At 39.0% G+C, this 13073-nt stretch overlaps 1 long non-coding RNA gene across 1 annotated transcript; it reads right to left on the reverse strand.

The window, feature by feature from the left end:
• Positions 1 to 11364: 11364 nt before the first annotated feature.
• LOC131520874 (uncharacterized) lies at positions 11365 to 12751 on the reverse strand. Its single transcript, XR_009266152.1, has 3 exons — positions 12654 to 12751; positions 12488 to 12579; positions 11365 to 12403 (listed from the first exon to the last, which is right to left on the reverse strand). It is a non-coding gene; the product is annotated as an uncharacterized LOC131520874 (long non-coding RNA).
• Positions 12752 to 13073: the final 322 nt, after the last annotated feature.

Consider the following 13073-nt stretch of genomic DNA (forward strand, 5'->3'; position numbering starts at 1 on the left):
TCAGTTTTCTTTGACCAATAAGTTGCTAGAAACAAATATGGGAAAAGAAATGTAGAGATTCAAATAACTGAAGCACACTTGTCATTCTTGGCCACTAAGATCTTCCATGTCGCTTTATAGAAGTCCCAAATTTTGTCAACAAGATAATTAGGAGTTGCAAAGCATCGCAGAAATTCTGGCTCATTTGCCAACATCAAAACCAGTCCATGAACCATTGGAAACAAGGGGAGAGCGTTTCACAAGAAGCTGAGGGTGATGTGTGAGGCTCATTCCTCATGTGCTGTAGAAGTGAGGCAGCGGTCCAGACTCTACCTCTGACAGCGGCAGCTGTGCAAACATCTGCTCTAATACGTCTTCTGAAGAGCCCAGGAAAAAGCAGGATGGCCATCCATTAAGGAGCGTGAGCCGAGGGTCATTTTTAAAAAGGCGTCTTTTACCTCCTCAAGCATTTTGGGTGGATCTTCGACACGTCCCACACCCCTCCAGAGTCATTTGGCTGTCAGTCGGCATATTCTGTTTCCCCTTTGCTTTGCTTGGCTGGGACCGGCTAATGCGGACTGTTATCAGCTCTTAAAGCAACAGTGTCAGCCATGTGGGAAAATACTCCAAATTCATGAGCTCGACGAGGCCTTCGCGGGTCTCATCGGCGAGACTGTACACCCCATACCTGCAGTCACCTGCTTACTGCTCCGTCTACTGAATCGAGGGATTTTAGCACCTTCCTTGCTCACGATAGCTTCACGACATATCAGCAGAAGCGATCCGTTTATATGATGGAGAACGAGGTGTATTAGAAATACTTTTCCACTCCTTACGATGTCAAGTGTCGGAATTAATTGGCCTAGGCTTTGGGGGCTTCACCATTTTATAAAGATTAATTACAATTTTATGGTCGTTAATGTAACGGAGTGTGAATTATGTGTGTGAATTATGCATGGTATTTGAGAAGGATCTGTGATGATGAGGTTTGTGCACAAATTCATGCAGAGCTTGTGGACTTTTTTCAGTAACAGCTGATGAGAATAAGTAAAGAAATGGAAATATGAATATGAGTGGTCTTTAAACAACATATTAGATGTTTACCCACATTAAATCCTGTATGTAACTCTGAGTTAAAAGCTAAACATGTCTTGACTTTTGTTTTAAAAACACATTACATGCTGGCATTCGATCACAAAAACCAGGAAAGATGTTATGGTGAAACGCAGTAATTGCTCATAAGGTTTATTAACATGTCTAGCCCAACTGCCTTTCATGAGGATTTGAAGGCCTGGAGAAGACTGGAAAATACAGACTGACTGAATGCCATGTAATGTACAGCAAAAAGTGGGTGTATTTTAAAATGTATAAAGATTAGTCCAAAATATATGAGGAAAGTATATTGCTAATATTTATCATAAAATATATGGTATAAAATTGTATTTTTAAAAATCAACAAAGAATAGAAAATAGTTTTCAAAGTGATTTACAGTGCCTTCTCTTTTCCCAAAACCCACCACATTTCATTTCATGCATTTTAAATAAAACAAACAAACCATTTTATTTTATTGACACAAACAAACTGGAAAAGGCCTCTGTTACATTCCTGTTTCGATATTACAACCATCCCTTGTCTCCCCTAGATTAAATACAACATGGGTTTTGATAGTGGAAATAATGTTTTTACCTTTTTTTTTTTTGACCTGAAAGTAAATTTTAAAAAAATATTTTGCAATTTAAAGGTTTAAAGAAAATATGTTTCCAATTTGGAAAACAGTATTTCTTTCGACCGTATTGTTACAACATACATGCACAGTATGTTTCAAAAATGCATTTTTGCTAGAAGGGTCTTGATGTTTGGAAAACGCTGGCTTTGAATAAACACTCCAGCTCCAGTCTCTTATAATAAATGATCTGCAGTCCATTTTACTTTTAATTTCAATAACAATTGGAAGATTGTAATCATAATCGCAATGATTATGTCTCCCATTTGCATGGTTTCTAGCTGGTGGGAACGGTTCAAAAACATGTGAGCGGTCAAGAGCTAGATTAACCCAGTTCAGGGAACAACACTTTGAGCTTTTAAATACCGTGTCTCTGGAAACAATTTGTGGCCATTGACAGCCTGTGGACAGATGGGGAATGCTGTGATTTCTGAACAAACATACTTGGCTAACTTGCATCTACAGTCTGTGGAAAAGCAATCCTCTGCCAAGTCATGGCAATGTGCTGACACCAATTAAACGCTTACAACATGAAAGACACAATGTGATAAAACCCATGTCATTATTAAGCTAGCTCATTTCAGCAAAATGAAGAGAGCAGGATACAGTGCCTGATGTAAATGAATGTACAGCAACTCGTCTAGATGAAGTAGTTACTCTTGATTATTACGTATAAATGAAAACTACATTAACAACAATACTGTTGTTAAACTACTCATAAACTAACACTCTTCAATAAACAGTAAATAAATCCCTTATGCCTGTTCCCTTTCTCTTGTTTACGATGTCTCAGCTGGTCAATGGAATTTCAAGAGCTGTGAGATTTGCATAACACGATAAACAAATATTAAAACTGATAAACTGATATGAAAGAGTCAGAATAGCATACTAGCACACAAAGTGGGCATACGCCCGACACTCAGGAGGATGAGTCCCTGCACAAGTTAACCCGATAATCGTGTCAAAGGTGATTGGAGCTTTCAATGCTGCTGTATATTCCAACTTTTCTGAATTCATAAATGCACTCTGACCCTTGACTGAAACTCCGAAATCTCATTTGCATTTCTTGTAAAAACTGTCTCCTCAAAGCAGCTCCACAACGCCAAATGCCATTAATTCTTGAATTTTTGAATATGCAAAAGTGCATGTGTGCAGGCATGATGGGATAAAAGCTAAGATGACCACATCTGTTTTTCAGCAATAGAGCAATGTTCAAAATTATGTCAAGTGTGTTTACGCGTCCAGTCGAAGTGTTTACGCATCATAAGTGCATAATTCGCCGGTTCCTGAAGCTTTGGAAGTGCTCTGTCGACACTCCTGTGTAACGTTACGGATGTCAAACTGAATGCGGTGATCTCAGGCAAGGGTGAGCTCATGACGCTCGGACCATGCCTGCCCTGCGTCTCTGTTTATTTGGAAACAAGGATCCATGCGGGAAATGTGTAAATGTGTGCTGTAATATGGAAGACGGATTCTTGAGTCATGTGCCGAATACGCCGTGTGTTGGAGCCTGTGATGGTCATGATGTCATAGCTGCGATCAGCGCACGCCGTGATACGAGAATGCTAATTAGGCAACAGACAGCAGTACCGATGACAGATGAGGCATTTGCGTTCTCTCTCTCTGAAGTGATTCCTTGCAGCTGCCGCGATGACATAGTGCATCAGGGTTTTGATTGTTTAGAAAATAAAGCACTCTGGAGTTTAATCACACAACCAAACAACTACATTAAAACCTGGATCACACAACACAATAATTACACTATTTACACAACATAACAATTGGCTGGATATGCTGTTTGTCACAAAACGGTTGCAAATTAGGGTGAGATGATGAATCTAGGTGTAGCAATGCAGTCCCATTTACACAAACTGGATCAGAAAAGAATAACTGGGTTACACGCAACGAGAACTGACAATGAACAGAAGAAAGCACAGGACTTAAATACACTGAAACAAACCAATGAAACAGGTGCAGACACTAATCAAATCAATGAGTAAAGATAACAAACCAGTGGTGGGAAAACAAAGGAAAGTAGGTCAAACAAGAAAAACTAGAATAAAGTCAAGCAGAACAGAATAGGCCTACACATAACAAAAGTTGTCTACATAAACTATATTTATCATCTTATTAGGATAAATTATATATACTTTTTTAAGAGGTGCAAAACCAGTTTTACATTACATACCGAATGACTCTATTCATATACACAGTGCAGTAAAACGAGAAAATGTAAGTAACAGCATCATGTCAGTGTTCTTCACAAAGTACAGTACCCATGCATTGATATGGTTAGTTAGATCCAACACTGTAAAAAAAGCAACAACATTTTTTTTCCAGTTTGTGAAACATTTTGAGTCTCAAATACTAAGAAATTTTCTCAAAACTACATGAAAGCCAGGTCAGACCAACATAATTGCCCCATATGATGTTTCAGCTATTCAAACAGTTTTCTGAACACATCATTTTATAGAGCTAAATTGAGGGTTTGTGAATTGTGAATGTGTTGTGATGTAAAGAGCTCTTTTTTTAACATGCTGATTGTCACTGTTCTTGAGGTTTGTGTGTCAAGTGTTGAGGCTAACAGTATGTTCAACCATTTAAAACTATATCCCGTATGTTTTTGTTTTGTAGGATAATTGTTCAGAACAATAAATTATTTTACTGTTACTAAATTAAATCGATTCTTCGATTTTGACAAATTATTTGGTTGAATGAGGCATTTTGTGTTAATGAACAAATTCAAATTGACAAAACAAAGTAGTGTTACTTTGGACAATTATTAAACCAACAGTTGAGAGAACTTAAAGCACTTAAAATGAAAATCACATTAAGTTGTCTTACATATTTTAAATTTTTAAGACAACAATTTATTTCTTACAGTCACGACAGCTTTAAACTGCTTCGTAATGAACTGGAATAATTATGGTTGGGAGTCAGACATAGAAAATTTAGGTTGGTGTTTTTCTGGAAATTTCAAGGTTGTCTTGGTTAAAAGACCACGTGGTCCTCGTTTGCACAAATTACACAAGGGGGCAAACACCAGGAGGCAAAGGAGCCAAACACCATAATTTCATATCACGCAAACTTAACAGCAAAATATTTAATGTTGTATTTAACATAAAAATTTAGAATAAAAATTATTATATTTCATTACAGTATGTAAATATAAATGTCATGCCAACTTTCTGTGTGGAGTTTGGTCATAGTTTATTATTATTATTATAAATTATTATTAATTATTTAACTCACTGCCAGAATGCACTGCTTTTTGTCATTTGCGACCTGAAAATTCAGTGATTTGCTCTTGCATAGAGACATTGGAGTGGGATCTTGAGCTACTAGTCAACCACCTAGCAACACTACTTGTTGACTCAGAACACCATAGTAACCACTGAGTTTTTCACAGGCAGGAACTACTCACATATTGTAGAAAAAAAAGAATGTTTTACTAATGTTTTACAAAGAATGCTCAAGTGCACTTGTGCCCCAAGGTAGCATGCACAAAGTATGCGTTCTTGTGTGAATAATTTAACATGCACTAAACAGACGTCTTTGACTGTCACAGCACGAGTGATGCATCTGTACGAAACTGTATCAAATCAAAAGCAGTTCAATTTTAAACTTTGAAGCATCTGAAGACCCCCATTCCATTGCGCTACATCTATATGTTTTTAATGCAAAAACATGTCTTGTGTGAACAGCTCTGTTTGCTGATTTCACTTGTTCAAGAGTTTGCTGTATCTGTAGGTTTATGATTTCCAAAGTTCAGAGGAACTGACTACTAAATGCAGCTCAGCTCCGTATCTAAGCCTTCATTAGCTCAACAAAGCACCTCTAAGGAGCACTCGTATGTTTCTCATTGTTTTCCAGCCTTTTTTTTTTTTCCTTCAAACAATGGAACGTGCTTGGAATGGAGTCAGAGTTTCTGAAGGTGACAGGTACTTCCAGAATTTCCTGTTTAAAACTGAATTACCCTTCAGAACAAAGAGCTCGAGACGGATTTGCCTGTTGGGTTCATTTGACTTTCATAAAGTGAAAATGTTGTGCTTTTAAAGCCAGTGGACTGGCAATATGGGGTTTACAATGTCTCAAGTAACCAAGTTTCCAGACAATGTCAGCAGGCTTTGGCCAAAAGAGCTTATCTGCTTTGGCTTACATTGAATATCCATCAGAGGATTATGACACAGAACTGCAGAGCAGAGACAAGCATGGCACACGCGCGTATGCATCAGAATCAGAGACATCCATCTTCTTCTTCATCCATGGCCAGAGGTCTAAAGATGAACCAAATCTGTTGTCTGAAAACACCAAAGAACACAAACATACATCAACCCGCTGGATACGTATGACACTGGCGCCCCAGAAGAACAAGGTGCCGCTTAGTCATACAGCAAGTGTCGAATGGAAAAGTGGAGCATGCAATAAATCATAAAAGGTTTGGTCATGACACGGTGTGGCTGTACAGCTCATGTTCTGTCATAGTCAACCAAGCCAAAAACAATAACTAGCTTTCAATTGAGGGCACTGTAAGATTTCATTTGTTTGTCTAAGACCTCACGGTAAGGTGAACGGTGATGTAAAACCAATGACTTTTAATAAACCAGAGGACATCGTCTCTGTCAACAAATGCCATGCCAAGGCATAAAACTTTTAAAAGGAAGGCTACATTTTAAGATACACAATAATTTTGTGATAAAATTTCACTGCAGTGGACTTTAACAGGTCACATGCAGTTTGAATGTTCTTTTTCGAGGCATAATTCCCCCACAGTGAATACTGTCTCAACATTTACATACCCTCAAGTTGCTCCTGCTTTGAAACACAGAAGATGTTTAGAAGAATGTTCACACTGCAAGCACCATATCAACACGTGACGTGCTCTGCAACACAGACAGACACACAGCAGTGAACACACCCCCAGAGCAGTGGGCAGCCATTTATGCAATCCAATGGGACTCGGGCAGAAATTATGTTCATGGATGAGCTAATGTATTAAAGATTTATTAACGTCATAGTATGAAGCAGGGAGAGGCTGAAAGCCGTTGAAGCGAAACAAGGCCGCTGAACGAGCGTGACACACGGCTCGAAAGCAGCGGAGCTTTTATTATGCCACAGTCGACCGCTTCCGCTCCTTCCGGTCGTGCTTATGTGAGGAAAAGCAGCGCTATTTTATCATACTAGATACATTTGAAAGTTTTGTTATAATGCTACTCTGTGCGGTCTTTGGTGTTTCCATGTTTTCCACAAAACAAAACCGGAAATCGAGGGTGTATGAAGTCATTGGCAGGCGACACAATGACACTATGGACACAGTCCGTGTCACTAGTTAAAATTGCTTATTTCTCTGGATTTAAACATTCTTCGAAACATTTGAGATAATGTAAGTACACAAGTCAGCAAAATATATAACACTGTTCTAGTGGTTTTTGGATATTTTAATAAAAAAATCTTACATATTGTGCCTTTAAGTCTCATTTGTACATTCAAACATGGTGAGTCAAGATGATGAAATACAACTCTTTACGGATTGCCATGCATCACATTTGACTATGCAGAAACATGAATGAGAATTGACAGAAATTATGGCGTGACTTCAGAAGTCATATGGACTACTTTCACTGTGCTACTTTCACCCCATTCGTATATTTGCATGGAACGGCGCCATTATTCCATCCAAACTGTCTCGCTTCTTATAACCATTAAGAGCTCTTCAGGATTAATGGACAAAACAAAGCCACAAGTAATAGTACAAAAGGCTTGACTTGTGAAAGAATGAAGCAGGTCTTCAAGATTCCATGTGTAGTACCGGAGCTGATGGCGGTGATTTCATGAGTAAACCACGTCTCGTGGCAGATAGACAGGCATTCGGCGATTGAGCCGCTGCGTTCTCTAGGCCAAACATCACAGACCACACGCTGATGTGTCAGGGTTAAGATCGGGTTTCCCTGCAGAATGGCAGACACTTTCACTGAACTCTTTGTGATTGATGCGGGACATGCTTTGCTTAACGACGCCTTTCTCTCCTTTTGATGGCAAAGCAGCTGCTTCCCTTACACATCTGAATGGTAGATGCTGTTTAGCCCTTTCTGAGAAGAACGAGCGAACAAGGCGCAGTGATTGATGGTGCGCGATCGAGACCGTATATTTATAATCCTGATAAATGCGGATGATCATTTTTCTTTTTTACATTTGCAGACTGCGGCAAACAGCCTGTCAGGCCTAAGACTTAAACAAAAAGGTGTTTGAAATGCTTGCATCTATGAGAGATGTATCGCCCAGGAAAGCTTGTCAGATTTTCATACACACATTTGTGTGGCCGACACTATCCATATGCTCCAAAAACATGTGCGGTCTGCCTTAAAAACGTCCACGGCCAAGCGAATAATGACTGAGTGGAATACGATGAGAACACGTGCAATGTCATCCTGGCTCGGGCTCAAAGCTGAAAACAACCCTAATGTCTTGGTAGACAACCAAGTCGTGACTGGACGGACGCTTTATAAGGATCATTTCTCAATGTACCGTGTTTTGGGGCGGATGACTCTGACAGACAGGAGATGACGACAGTTGGTAACGTTCTCCATGCTTGACCTGATTTTCCCATGTTTTTGGGGTAACCTCACCCCCAGGTCTCCTCTCTGAGCTGCAGTAATCCGCCTCGTACAAAAGAGGTCAGAGTCTTGGAATGGCGAGGAAATGTTTTTCTCATGCTTGGCAGGAGAACGGTACAGTGATGCATACGAACACGCTCTTTTGGCCTCGTATCCAGAGACGGGCCTGTGTCCTCTCGTCCTTACTGTTTGTTTGAACTGAGAAGCTGGAGCATATGAACTATATGTTTGGACCTGGGGCCTTTTTGATGAAACCATGTGTAAACCACAAATTATTCTGAAGTAACACTTGTTCATGTCAATTTGTGAAACAAAAGACAAGCAAACATTACTACACATTCACAATGAATGGTGTAGTTATTTTTTTAAAAGTCAATGTAAAAAATGTTTTTTTTTTTTTAAATTGACGTGGTTTTAATAAAAAAATGTGATCATATAAATGATGATATAAATATTATAGGATTGGTAGCTGATAGTGTAAGGTAAATGGTGTTCCATATGCATTTAACCCATAAACCATGCGAGCGAACGCAGAGATGGGATTTTGGCTCTTTGTTTCAGAAGTCCACTGTGCGCTTGTGGTTTATTGTTTACAGAACATAATACAACTTCTAACTTGGGTAACGGCTCCATGTAGTACAAATGATGTATGTCCTTGTTGTGTACACCAATGCCCTGCTTCATTTGCTTGCATCTCAGTTTTTGTCTTTCATCACCACAGTATTTCAGTCATTTGCTACTGCTGGCTCCTTTCCTACTGCTTGAAGCAAAGCAAACAAACCCAGTGAACTGTGTCTTAAGGATGAATAAATATTGGTCAGGTTTCCAGAGTTCTGAAACAAAACTTTATCAAGCCAACAAAAAGTTCACAAACTTTCGCAGTACTTTTTGTCCTTTCCAAGGCCTGTCAGCTTTAGATATTTCAGAGGAAGGAGGTAAGACAAGTTATATGCAAAATTGCTTTATTATTTCCTTTGCCTAATCGCATAACTGCAGACCTGCAGAACTGTGAGTCTGTCTACAGACATAATGGGACTGCAGTTCTTCATTTCCATATACTGTTTTTATTTATGTTTCACAGACGTCATCGCGGCTCTGCAGAGAGTCGAAGCCAAGACATGTTTTGGTCAGGTATGCCGTGAGGCGGAGAGACGGATGATGTTTCTGAGTCCAGGAATGTGTCCTTGACATTGTATATTTTTTGGCCCATTCTAGAAGAGGAATTATCGGCCAGTTGGACATGAATCCTCAGGAGGGCCTGAAATTGTTCCATTAGATATAAAATGACAGTTTCATAGGGCCATGCTTTCCTTTAAGACCATCTTAGACATGCATGAATGTTCGTGCTACTCTAGGCTGCTTTATGCTTTTTTTTCTAATTAGCATGGGTGGACCTGCATGGCCATTGAGTTCACCAGGCAAACATCTCTGATGAATTGGGTCAACCAGTATGTTCAGGTGTGCTCACATGTCAGAGAAACCCAGTGCAGGATTGATAATTCAGACACTTTAAAAACCCTGATCTTCACTCTTAGGGATAGGCGCACTAAAGTTTTAAAATTCAATATGATAACAGTACGTTTTGTTACAATTTTAACAATACCTATACTGATTATTTCTTAAATGGAATTTTTTTTTAAATAATATAATTCATGAAAAACAAAAAAAAAGATATAATAAAAAAACAAACAAACAAAAGAGATCATTATACTCAAAGGATAATTTTATCCATAATAGATACTGGCCATTAATAACATATTATTACAAAAGCAAATTCGAGCACAATTAAATAAAAATGTTTATACCAATAAGTGTAAAAGTATTTTATGTAATAAAATAATTCATTATAAAGCAAACTAAAATACCATCAGCATAAGAAAGATAAAGATTTCTTTCTATTTTTTTCAATGTATCTGCACATTTCAGCGTATACATCTGTGCTTGCTGTGTGATTCCACTGAAAAGCCATTATATGTGCTGTGAATCATCGCTTCTCACCGTCATGTGACAGGCCAGAAGGAATAATAAGAGGTGCTTTGGCACAAACATTAAACAAAGGCATTGGAAGTGATGTGGAAACACATGTATTAATATTATTTAAAGAAAAAAACAACAACATAATTTAACCATAAAAAATACAGTGGCAACTTTTGAAGTTTTACATATTGATTTTAAATTTACAGTAAATATTTCATTTTTGTTTAATTTTATTAACTGAAATTCAAAATTCTGTCATGAACTCTGGGTGGCGCAGACTAATACAGCAGGTCCTTAACTCAATCTGCTAATAATCACACCATTATCTACAAGGCACAGCTGGTTGGTTTCTGTCACATCAACAGCCAATCAGCTTGCTGCTCAACATTCAAAGACTTGGCAGCGTATGATAGTTGGTATCGCAGACCCTTCCCCCGCGACGTGAATGAAACCCTGCAGCGCGCTTTTAGAAAGCATCTGAAAGCAACACCTAAGATAAGTCAACGCTCTTTTACTCCTTTTCACTGTGCATATTGCTTGGTTGGCCTTATTATTTAGTAAATGAGCAATCATAAACAAGTTTTAAACTAAGCATCACACTTATGTATTCGATGCAGCAGTGAATTGTATGCAGTAATGTTTACACACCTGTGTTTACAGCTGCAGCTTATATGAGAACAGGTTAAACTGAAATAATCATTCATGCTGTATACACTTTCAAGCGGGCTTCACCATTTTTAGCTGCGTAACCTCAACGATACGTTCATTCATTTCCAAGGGCTGTGTTTTCATTAGCCATGATAAATGTGGGCAGCTGATTTCAACTGCATGCAAGAGTCACAGTCCTTACATTTATTTATCGCTCTTAGTATGATATCTTGCTTCAGGTGTTTGCTGTTTTTTCCCCCTGCCTTATTTCTAGAAGTGTGTATATGTGGCACATGCGATCACTAGTACTCTCAGAGAGTAATGGCAAGAGCAATTAAAGATTTGCACCAGGGAAGGGGCTACCAATACAGATAACCCTCGCCGAAAGGTAAACTTAGGCTACTCCTCTAGAAATACCTGACTATGCCACCCCAGAGGCCAAATTACTGGGGAATCGCCTATTAACACAGAAGAAAGGTTCACAGGTTCGGTTTCGGCTGATTCAGGACACGAGACAAATCAAATATACACAACTTTATTGGAAACCATTAGTTAATATATCCAGGATGCACCAAACAGATAATACCAATAGGACATACACACAAGTCCACTTCTACTCCAGGGCTGGGGCCTAAAAAAAAAACAAAAAAAGGGACAGACAAAGCAAACTTACATGCACTTATAGACCACAGCACCCCAAGTGTTAAACACTACACTCCGAACAAACTACCACCATGCAAGGAAAGGGGGAATTGCCCCACACATAATCACTGGTACCCCCAACTCCTGGAGAGAAAACAAAAAATCACAATGAAACTACATTACGCCCTTCACACCCACCCACCCACACACACACACACACAAAATACTTCTTACAAAATCAATAACAATCAAATAAGAAAACGAACCCAAAAAACCATAAGAATACAAATAACCAAATTTCACATGAAAACCTCAAACGCAGATTTCAACAAAACCAAAAAAAAGAAACTAAATCAACAAAAAGGAAAAAAATAAAATAAAAAATACAAGTTCAAGAATGAACCATTTCACAACAAGGAGATTCGGCAAAAACAAACAAACAAACAAACAAAACAATGCTCACAATAAAATGTAAACCCAGATAATTATTACATCCGGAGACTTTTAAAAAAAAAACTACAAAGGCTCTGTAATGACTGTCGGTTGGGCGTCCCGGACCGCCGAATAAAATAACACACAGCAATAGAGATAAACAGCAGCACGCCAAACCTCAGTTCGGCCGATATTCTGTATAGCCCACGCTGGAACGAACACACTGATAGTCTAGGCACCATGCCGTAGAACGAGGTGGTCAGCACTCCACGGCTGCCCAGGAAATAGCAACACCAGTGTCTATACACGAGAGTGCAGCCGACAGCGTCCCAACGAGAAACCCACTGCTACGTCTCTCAAAGCTTGGTCCTGGCCTTAAGTTTGCAACTGAAAACAAATGAACATCATACTCATGAGGACACATCTAGTCACTAGATAACATAACGTCACCATAATTTAAAGCCATCTTACCGGTCTATTCAACTGGTAGTACATAGGAAGCTCCGTCGTGATCCTATGCAGCACACTCTGTAACAGTGTGTCGCAGGTTTCCTCAATCCACACTAATAAGAAAAAAACCCATAAAACCGCAGTACATACACGTTCTAAAATCCTACCACAACAAACAATTCCTTACTCCTTACACGCTTCCGCGCCACACCAGAAATCCGATGACATCACACATGATGATTAGACGGATCCTCCAAAACCACCCACCACCTACCTTTATAGGCCCGACAGGCTATGTTAACCAGCGACACGCCCCCCTCATTCCACCAATTCGGGAGAAACTACTATATATATATATACAGTGGGGCAAAAAAGTATTTAGTCAGCCACCAATTGTGCAAGTTCTCCCACTTAAAAAGATGAGAGAGGCCTGTAATTTTCATCATAGGTATACCTCAACTATGAGAGACAAAATGAGAAAAAAAATCACATTGTAGGATTTTTAAAGAATTAATTGGTAAATTCCTCGGTAAAATAAGTATTTGGTCACCTACAAACAAGCAAGATTTCTGGCTCTCACAGACCTGTAACTTCTTCTTTAAGAGGC

This window comes from Onychostoma macrolepis, chromosome 15, assembly GCF_012432095.1.
Source record: "Onychostoma macrolepis isolate SWU-2019 chromosome 15, ASM1243209v1, whole genome shotgun sequence".
In the NCBI taxonomy this organism is placed as follows: domain Eukaryota; kingdom Metazoa; phylum Chordata; class Actinopteri; order Cypriniformes; family Cyprinidae; genus Onychostoma; species Onychostoma macrolepis.